Here is an 11,461-nt window from a genome sequence, read left to right as displayed (position 1 = left end):
AAGACACAATATCAAAAAGATTATTTTTGAAAAAAATACACTGATTTTATTTTCTCTTCAGGTATAATGAAGAAATTTAATTGTCCTAAGAAACATTCAAGTAGTTGGAACGCACCATTACGGTCCGACTGGGGGTCATACATAGTTGATATCGAGGCTAACAACTCGACGTGGCAGTATATGATGGCTATTGTTTTTAAAATACTTAAAACAGATATTGAGTGTATAACACAAATGTTAAATAAGCACAGCATATTATACGCAAAAGTAATGGAATTGCCTTCAAAACGTTCAACTTGAAATGTCAAGGTCATGGGTTACTGAGGCTCTTCGGGTTCATGCTAATTTTTCGTTACATGTAAATTTGTTCTATAAAAGCATTTTATATTATTTGTGTTCACTATATTTTGCTGGCTGCATAACATTTGAATATATATAACAACATTTCAATAGTAGAATCTATATGTTTTTGTCAAATGTTATATCAAACTAGATATCATTGTTAAGCTTTAAAATTTCTTTGATATTATTTGTCTGAGTAATTTGCAATAAATGTCATTTTTACTGGTTTTAGATTCAATAACATTTTAAGATTTATAACAGTTCTATATGTTTGCAAGATTGTTTTTAAAAAACCAGAAAATTTGACGACTTAAGGTCCCCATTGACGACATTTTGCTTCATGTGTTGACGACTTAAGGGTTCATTTGTCCTATGGTCGTCAGTGAGACACCTGTCTGGTTTCCCGTCTTGTATCATAAATGTTATTTATACAGCATGCGTTAATTTTATATCAAAATGGCCAGAAAAGATGCAAGTTTGATTTGATGACAACAGGGAACCAGTGCATTAATATATTTCGTTGTGGCGGCGCGTTAAGTATTCAAAGTTGACGAGTATAGGGCACTTTACGTTATACTCTCACTGAAAGTAATATATGCAGAAGCTGACTTTGATTCAATATGCACCAATAATATAATCGGCGTATATATCCCGTAATGCAGAATTGTTAAAATTATGCAGGATTGTGCAAAATCAGACATAGTTGTGGAAATAAATGCCGAAAACTAGTATCTTATGAAGCTATATAGTTCGGCAAATGTGTTAGGTATACCGAAAAGCAAACTATAAAAAAGGCTAAATGTGCGTTATTGTACTCATTAATATCGGCGAAACACAAACTTCAACGCTAGAACAGTAGCCAGATCCTTTTTCTCACAAATAATCTGGAATATATGTTATGAGGGTCCTTACAGCCGTATGCGCTAATTTATTTCTATTAATTTGATGAAATATACTTTAAAATATATATCGACCCTTCTTCCTATTCGAATTGGTCATTATCCCCCCCCCCATATAAATTTGCACAATTCAGCGTTATTTTCAAAATTTCTTCGTTTACGGTGAGTATTGTGTAATGCACGAGTTTCTCGACTTCACATATTTTCAATTGTATAGAGAACAATAGAACAAAAACAGGTCGGTATATATTTGCAGACCAGTCTGTTAAGCGATCGGTAAGTGATTTACTAGGTAAATAGTTTTCCGATTCATTGTGATATATAGCAATAAGTGATAGTTTGAAAATTCTTCAATTGACAGCCCCAGTCCGGTTTATTTTTTATCACCTTTCGTATGTCCTGAAGACTTTAAAATATTTTTCCATTTTTAGACATACATATATATTTATAAGGAGGATTAAGCATATGCACTATTTACATTGACATTCACAGGGACACTGATCATTTCCACTACACTATAGTCAATCAGGATGATAACGCTTTATCAGACATTCGTGCTTACTTTATAGGCGGGGCTTAATAAGCTAAGTGTTCTATCCTATGATTCAAATTATCGAATAAATATTTTTCAGTACTGTATCCAATCAATATTTTAAATTATACAATATATATTTTCAAATATAGAACATATATATAGAAAATTATCGCACACAAATATTTTTGGCTGAACAAATATTTTTAGTAGGATAGAATAAATATAATGGTAAAGCATATAAAATTAGAGTTATACAATATAAATATTGGATATAGACCAAAAATTCAATTTATTGAATATTGCAACGTTTAACATGCCATACACTTCAAGTTTATATATTCCTGTTCTTTACATTTCCTGTTATCGGCATGAGGTCGTTACACCACCGTCTATCACCGTTGTATAACCATACTTGTCGGCAATATCCGGGACATTACCGGCTCCAACCGGAGCGTTGTTGCCTATGACCTCAATGTACACCGGCTCTACCGTAGCTCTGCCTGTTTCACCGTGGCAACATCGTATCATCACCGAGGCTTTGCCGTTTGGACATTGATTGACACGCATCCCGGTTTACTACGATTTGTGACGGTATGGATGCGGTATAGATACGGTGGTTTCCCGGCAATTCCCTGTTCCAAGCCGATAGAACACGGTTTTGGGCTTCCTCCCGGTGAAAGCCGGTGAGCCCCGGTTGTATTAAACATTTAAATACTACCGTTTGTTCCGGTTCACCATGGATTGTCCCTTTACTTCACGGAATCGCAACGGCCCAACGCCGGTTTACCACGGTTGATCCCGGTTGACTAAACCGTGGCAAACCGGGACACCAAAACCGGGACTGTGTAAATGGGGCTTAAACCGCCCGTTTACGACTGTATAACTATTAGCACTAGCAACAAAAAAGGTCTTCAAAGCAATGAAATGACTTAAACCGAATTCTGATAGCGACAATATCATAATACCTTTAAGATGTTGCCAATCAGGGTTATAAATGAAAAAGGGAGACAAAAGAATAATACTTATCTATTGAGAATAGAATTTCAATTGTATCTTTCTAGAATACGCTTTCTAGCGTCAAGATTACATTATATAGCAGCTCAAAACCTCGATATTTAGGTTCATAAAAGAAAACAATTAAAACAAAGATATTTTTTTGTTAAATGGCAATTACAGTAAAAAAGTAACTATGAGAGCGTTAAAAAGTAAAATAATACTACTTTTAATCATGATTTTAACATGAATTTACATCTTGCGACATTTAACGGCAGTGTTGCGACATTTAACGGTAGGGGAAATTCGTACGGCATTTAACGTTAACATTGCGACATTTAGCGGCAAATGATTTTGGGACATTTAGCGGTGGTTGCGACATTTAGCGGCAATGGTGCGACATTTAGCGGTAAGTGCGACATTTAGCGGCGTTGCGACATATAACGGCGCCACAACCGTCAAAACGAGAGAGAACGAAGCAAACGCTAGACACGATTGACGCAATATCCGGTAACTACTAGAAAACAGCATTCTGTATACCAAGCTTATCAGTACACAGAACAGCAAATTGAACATTAAAGTACTGAGAACAGATTGTATTTAGAATTACACTAAACAGAGTAAGACTAAGGCACGTTGAACTTATTTTTTAATTTTTTATTGTATTGAAAAAACAACAACAACAACAACAATTTAAACAAACAAAGTAGCAAATGAAACAGTAAAATTAGATGTATGTCTCTCTCATAATTATTTTGTCAACGTCACCTTACAAAACACTAATGTAGGTCATCTACATTGGTGACTCACAAACGATAATCGACTAGCTCGAAGTTTAAGGGGTTTTTTTTCGAAGTACACATACATTTATAATCAAAGCACTGAAAGCACTGGAGGGTCGCTTGCGCTGACAAATTTATATGACATTATATTGCTGGTGATCACTTGAAAGGCCAAATTTCCTGTCCTTTTGCAACTTTTTTTAAAGGGTCAAGTCATATTCAAGTGGAAATGACTGAGTACAAAGGAAAGTGCAATATTTTGCCATATGATTTTATTCAGGGAGATTTATCATTGACATCCAACAATTACAACACGGTTTATCAAAAGTACTAAAAACCAGTACTTTTTCTCAAGTGGTTCAGTTGAGATCGAAAAACCAAATTGCTTTATATCCTCAAAATAATACTTTAAATTGGATAAATTTTAAGAGTACACTACTGACAGAAGCAGAAGCTGGAAGTAGATAACCAAGTCCTCTATTAACAATGACTAAGCATTGATAATTTCATCTACTTATAAGGCATATGAAAAACATGCTCATTCTTGGGGATTATAGTTATTATCAATCTGATATTCAAGTTATCATCAACCCATGTGCATATAGACTGGATAGTGTTCAAACAACTCGAAAAGAAAATGGTTGAAAATCTTTGTTTCTATGCATACTAGTAATAAGTGTTCCATCAGGGATAAACTTTCAGTGATTGTGAATACATGACTTATCAAAGTCACAATTTCATCCAGAGAGATTCATGAAATTCTCACAAAACAATAAGTAAAGTATGATTAGTTAAAACTAGAACTATCACTAAATGTGATTAATACCCCCACAAGACTGCTTTGGACATTAGGATGTAACAGAATACCTTGTAAAAGAATTGAAATAGAGTTATGTTTGTGGGCAATTAAAGATAGTAAGTTGTGGTTCTTGTATGTTGCATTTCCTTTCAATGTGGTTGACCATTGATGAAGTTTTATTGAATTACTCTATAATAAGTCCAGAAAGACAAGGAAAAAGATCAATAACTCTATAAATACTGCAGATTGAGTAATGGTTATTGTACACTGCACTTTCTCTCATTTCGCTTGACCATTGTATGAATTTGTATTGAATTCAAACTACATGTACTAGTTTTCAAGTTATGCACTGGACAAAAGTAATTAAGGGCACTAACTGTAGGGTCATTCCTGCAAAGTTTTATTACTGTGCAGTCTTTGGTTTCGGAGGAGATTTGTTTAAAGAACTTTTTGACGACCCACGACAACTGATGGTGGGGGATCACAATAGTTCACCATGAGCACGTTGTGCTCAGGTGAGCTAAAAAGTAATGATCAAAGTATAAGTTTGTGGATGACCTCGGCAATGCCATGACTGTAACAATACCTCTATTTTTTAAAAAGAAAAAGTCGAGCTAAAAAGGGGCATAACAGCATCAAAAATAATTTATTGAAACTATATCTGCCTTTTGATACTAACATGGCAAATGTCAACTCACTTCATTTCCTTCATAAGTTGTCCTGCAGAAATCAATTGAACACCATAACGTATAACATGCTTTCAGTAAAAAATGACATTACTTTTAGATTATTTCACAATAAAGTATAATTTCAAAAGTAGCCAGACCCTTATTTGAATGAGGATGAAAAGCCTATAAACAAACAGAAATTTTGTGGGAAATACATTTATTTCTCAGAAAAATGTGATAAATAAAAAAGTAGATAATTAATATTTGCAAATCATGAAGGAAATTAAACAAATTCAGGAAATATGACAGAATCACTTTCAAATCTGAACATTGAAAATTAATGATTCTACACAGAAAAAAAAAATCTGCTCTCTTTGGCTTGTATGATGGGCTATAGACCTCGGACATAATAAGGTGTCATACCTGAACTACTTTCAGTCACAGTAAAATAGCAGCCTCCATTTACCAACATTGTGCCAAAGTTATACATTGTATATGTTTTTTCAATGCCATTCATGAAAATATTAAATCTGCTGTTCACTCTATGAAATATATTTGGATCTTGCATGCAAAAGAAACAAATACCCATTATATGATATGTTCCAAATTTCTTCATACTTACAAAAATTATATATTTATGTAAATTAGTTCATTAACAAGCAAAACTGTAATTACATTGTTCTGACGAACACTCTGTAGTGTTTTTGTTAAACAGCCATACTCCAAGACCGACAAGTTTTCTGTGGCATTATATTATCCAAAATTAACAATATTGGGAAATAATGGAAAACAAAAATATTAACAAATACATGTATAAAATAAAACCAATGTATATTAATTTAATGTCCATTTATAGTTGAAACTGCGAAATTTAGCTATGTCAACGTCTGAAGGGATTCCAGTTCAATTAATCTTGTGTACTCCCATAACTGAAGCTACAAATATCTGAAAATAAAATATATTTGTCATGTTGCAAGTAATTGTTTATCTGGCACTGAATATATTCAACATCATAAAGACAATGTGCTCCATACATAACAATTTACCAGTAAAATCGAAGACATATTTCTTATATATATTATATATATATATATATCTTTATCATATCTTTGCATGAATTATCATAGTAAGCTTACACCACTATGTAAAATGCTAGTTTCTGGTCACAAGAAAATCAAAAGCAATGGATGGTGTGATATTCAAACTAAATTAACTTTACAAATGCTGCTGAAAAACAAACAAGAATATTGTCAATTTCTTTCAATTAAATGATAGGACAAATATTGGTTTCAATTAATGCTGCTGTACAAGAATAGAACATCACTTCTAACTGCAAGCAGAACCATAGTGTATTCTGGTGTCAGGAAAATAATTATTATCGCTTATTTTTGTATCTCATGCTTTCTTTAGATGGATAACAGTAAAAATTTAAAGTGTACTATACCTAAATTGGTATTCTGTATGCTGAAGTTTCCTTTTGAATACAGAAATAACTCCTTCACATAGTAAGCTTCACTTTAATTAAGTTGTTCCAGAAATAATACATTGTTCTACTGGGTACTTCAGACAGCTTCATTTAAACAGAGTGGGCAACTTCTTACTGCAAAGTGGGAGCAAGGTTTAGTAAAACAATTAAACAGCATAATTTGTTCAAATACAAGAAACTAGAAGCAGGACATAATCTGTTATTGTTTTTCAGAAAAATAATTGAAAATTTCACTTTTGAATGGATGTTCACTATGAGCATACATTTCAATTTTTTAATTTTCTAGTGTAATATGTTTACAATAATATATATTTTTTGTATAATTACTAGTCCTACAATGAATTAATGTAATTCTGGAAAGGAGAATTTTAATTTTAAATACTTTGTCATGATTTTGAATTAGTAAAGGTCTACAATGATATCAGTCAAACATTAGAAAGTAAAACCCTGATGTACAACAACATCAGTGCAAGTTGAAAATTTGGAAAAACCCTTAAAACTGTAATTCATTTATTAATCATTTTTCCACATAATCTAATAGTAAAACATGATGATATTTGTCACAAAATCCTAGGCTTCAGGCATATGCACCATGCAACAAGTGATTACAGTAAACATGTTTAAAAAGTTTGATGACTGTAATTTTACTAAGGGATCAGTAATTACCACAAGATGACAAACCTTAGAACCTTATGATAAGGAAAGACCTTTAATGTACATGCAATCAACAACAGACCTAAATTTATTATTGAAAAAATGACAAACCTGTATGAATTTTTTTCTTCTCTGCAGCAGAAACCTCTTCCTTACAGATAATTGCAAAGAATCTATAAATAGGATCATGATGATCATCATCACGATGAAGACTTCATGGCTGAAACTTCATCACTTTTTGCTATAACAAACTACCAGTTTGAGCTATCTTGTCCTGTATACATGTATATAACTTGTCTGAACCTACATGTACTGTACCTTCACTGTTATCAAACAGTAACATGACAGAAGTCACCTAAAAAAAAAGCAAAACAAAATTTAATGTCTTATAATATATTAAAGATCATGCACAAGTAATCAGTATTAAACAAGCAAGTTATATCATTTTACCACAATTTTTTCTGCACATATGATATCTGCATTAAATATATATTAAATAATAACTTTTTAAAGGTCCATTAAGCCTTAGAAAAGATAACATTTTTATTTTTCAAACTTTCCTTTTACATATCTTGTTGCAGTTCTCAAATAGTTACATGTACTCATTGACCATGTACATGTAGATAAGTTATCTGGCAATTGGTATAATTACATTAATTCAGTATTTTGTATGTAAGTCAAAATAATACTTTGCTCACATTTTGCTACCTTTACAACACATGACTGTTTGTTCAGTGTTACTCTTTTCAGTTGTTAAACATTTAAAATGCTCTAAATACATCATTAAAACATAATTGAACACATATTTGACCTTTCTAAAGAATTACAAAATTATTTATCTTTGACACATTATATGTGCTTTTAAGATTTTCAATATTTTTTACCAGAGATTCTTTTACCTATACACTTACTCTATAGATTAATTACTAAGAACAGAAGATAATGTAAAATGTACTACACATTTAGTAACACACAACTTGACAGCAAATTATACATTTTTCAATATAATAAGATACAAAAAGAAAAAACTGTTTCTCTCTGTAACCAAAGAGAAATCATAAATATTGTAAACTTCAGACTCATACTCTTATTACTACCTTTAGCTAAGGTTGTTATAATATATGTACTTTTCCAGTCAAAATGAGGTAAATATTTTTCAAGGAATTCTTCTTATAAATTAATATGCGAACACAAAACAAATAAATATTAACAATATGACAATAAGTTAAATTCAGTATTTGACCATGATGGTCAGTCATCTAAAGGTAAATGTCATATATGAATTACTTAAAGGGACTTCACTGAGGCTTTTGACATGACCAGAATGGAAATAATATTTCAAGATTGATAATTTGATATTCTATTTGATGTAGATCTTGGCAAAAAACCTATATGCAAAAATTTCAGATCATGCACTCGCTCTGTTTTCCCAGAATGATTACTTGAATAGTGTAAAATGTCCCAAAAATGAACAGTGCTTTTGATTCATACATGTATTGGGAAGAATAGAATTAGAATAGCACAAATATACAATTTTCAATGTATTTCTGAATATATTTCTTAATAGCATGTGCATATCATTCTGGACACAAGGAAAAAACAACAGCATTTATTGCAAAAAAGCTGGTATACTGCTTTTGTACAGGAAATACTTCCATGACAGTAGGGTTCTTCTTAAATTTGACTACTAAGTCGAATATGTGTTTCAAAATTTTCCAGAGCTCAATAAAATAAATGTGGTTTTTTCTTATAAACAAACATTTAAAGAGAACTTACACTGAACAATCCTATCATAGTATGTCTTGACCATGTCACATTTAAAACCTCACACAACAGTTTATTATATCACACACCTGAAATAAATGCATTTCTTATTTAACATTCATATGATTTTCATATCAACAATAAAGCATTTCCAACTTAAAGTTATCTAAATCATTTGGCTTAATAGTCAAATCAGCTACATCATGTACATGTATATATACCAACTCAAAACAGGTCAATGCATCAAACTATTGGGACAAATCAGAAGCAAGTAAAATGTTGACCTTAACCATTCAGACAATATCATTCATGTTTATAATATACAATGATTATTTGTGAAATTAATCAGTCAAATCCCATGACGTTATCAATTTAATTTCATATATATATATTTTTCTTATATCAACAATTTTTTCATATTATTAGAAAATCCCCTAATCATCATGTAAATAAAGTGTTATATGATACACAGTCTAAGTACTATCGTCCGTTTTTGTATGCACTAGCATAGAGCAGAATGGGGAACCACGCACTTGTTTGTGGAGAGAACACTTCTGGATCAGGAATTACCTTCTAAAAAATCTAGTTGTAGAATCTTTCTTTAAATACAGGTAAATATGACTGAGTGACAGGGCTTGAGCAAAATAAATAAAATCCAGTTGTTTGCATGTGTGTTTGTCCTAAGGGGTCTCTTTATTCGCTCATTTAAAGCTTAATACTAGGTAATTATGTACATAAAGAGAAACAGAAATTCTAAAAAAAAGTCCAAAATAGCAATATTGAAAATGCTGCAGACTCAGTTTGATTGAGCCAGTTTATGGATAGTACTGGAAAGTGCATGCTACTGTTCACACCCAATAGCATTAGGTTAAGCAGTATTCAACATTTAAACATGTAATGGTAAATTTTTTAAATTAGAAACATTAGCAGGTGTATTTTTATGGCAGTGATCATGGAACCTCCAATGTGACATGTTAGTGCCATTCCATGAAAAGTGGCGTATGATTCCCAAAGAATACAATGTGTGTTCCCTTAATGAAAAAAAGAATGGGGGAACTGAACAAAAAAGGATACTGTTCTTCAAGATTCTGTGTATTTTTTTCTGCGTTTTTCTAGATTGTTTCAATAATTAGAGTAATTTAGACTATAAAAACTGAATTTGCAAAATATTTGAACTCAGTTAGTGTCAGTGTGAGAACTGAAGCCTAAAGAATAATCAGACACCTCCTCTAGGACAGACTTACTACATGTAAGGCCTTACTGTTTGCATGTAAACAAAGTAGTTTTTTGACTTCCATACAAAATACTAAATCACTTTAACTATACTGATTGCTAAAAAGCAACAGCTGAGGCAAAAGTTGGTTCAGATAATTGCCCATTGAGTAACTTTTTGGAAGTTATAACAGGCCACCAATAACTGGCTTTTGAGAAATAAATTAAAATCATTTCTGGGGCATAATGGGCCTTAAAGCCAGTATGTGCTAGGGGGCAAGGACAGTAACTTTCATTTTCCAGTACTGTTTAGCCTCAAACAAACCGAACCTGCAACATTTTCAATTGTGTCATTTTGGGTGTTCTTAAGGGATTCTATTTTCCTCTATGATATGCATTGTAAACATAAACAATAATTTTTGATTCACCAATCTGCCATTATATAATGTCATGCGACAAATACCATGGCCAATAGAACTATAGAAAATACAATGTATGACAATCTGCTTGTAGAAACGAATATTTATGAGTAAATAAAATCAATATATTATCATACTTATCTATTACATCAATCTATTATCTAGTTTATTTATTAAAACTCTGAAAGTTATATTAAATATCATAATATATTATTGATACAAATGAGAATCCAGATTAATTCAATAATTTATTGTTATACTGTTAGTTCTGTTAAACCTTTATCTGTTATCTATTAAATATAAAGGATATACCAAACAAATTCCAAAAATACCCAAACCATAAATATTTTTCAGTCCAAATGTATTTTAAAAATTTTTGTTAATTTTAGGTGGGGCGAATCGTCACTAAATTCGGACGAATCGTCACTGTGGCGAATCGTTACCCTGTTACCGACAATTTTTATTTATAAACAAATTAATCTTCAAAAATTAATCTCACGGGTGGTTCAGTTTCATAAAATCTTTCTTATTTAATCGAGGTAAACTGTCAAAATTACTCAAGAACTTACAATTTCTTCAAAATATCCTGGATGTCTGTATCAAATAACGAAAGTCGAATCAAGCTGTGGAAGAAGCATGGCTGACCTCAGTGACCTGTCACGTGATTCAATCGCGCATTGATATTTTTTCTGTACACAGCACAAATTTACTGTAATTTTCGTTATCATAATACATTTCAAAATGTATGATAACCCTCCTGTAATGAATGAAGGTACGGATTTTCTAACTTGTTACCGACAATATGGAACTATTTCCTACGTGCATGTATAATTCAGCCGAAATTCGGTTCGCAGTAAGCCTGAGATGTAGCTTATAACTTTGGCTCGCTTTGCGCAAGCGCAGCGACC

At 31.9% G+C, this 11,461-nt stretch overlaps 1 long non-coding RNA gene across 2 annotated transcripts; it reads right to left on the bottom strand.

The window, feature by feature from the left end:
* Positions 1–5,836: 5,836 nt before the first annotated feature.
* LOC132715169 (uncharacterized) lies at positions 5,837–11,460 on the bottom strand. 2 transcript variants are annotated; one of them, XR_009623650.1, is made up of 5 exons: positions 11,123–11,460; positions 8,935–9,011; positions 7,270–7,513; positions 6,463–6,618; positions 5,837–5,963 (listed from the first exon to the last, which is right to left on the bottom strand). It is a non-coding gene; the product is annotated as an uncharacterized LOC132715169 (long non-coding RNA). The 2 variants fall into 2 exon arrangements; XR_009623651.1 differs by lacking the exon at positions 8,935–9,011 and having other exon boundaries at positions 11,123–11,457.
* Between the last annotated feature and the right edge of the window lies 1 nt (position 11,461).

The sequence above is a fragment of the Ruditapes philippinarum genome, unplaced genomic scaffold (assembly GCF_026571515.1).
Source record: "Ruditapes philippinarum isolate M1 unplaced genomic scaffold, ASM2657151v2 ctg1371_1_1_1_1, whole genome shotgun sequence".
Taxonomy (NCBI): Eukaryota; Metazoa; Mollusca; class Bivalvia; order Venerida; family Veneridae; genus Ruditapes; species Ruditapes philippinarum.
This window is presented reverse-complemented; position numbering and strand designations above follow the sequence as displayed.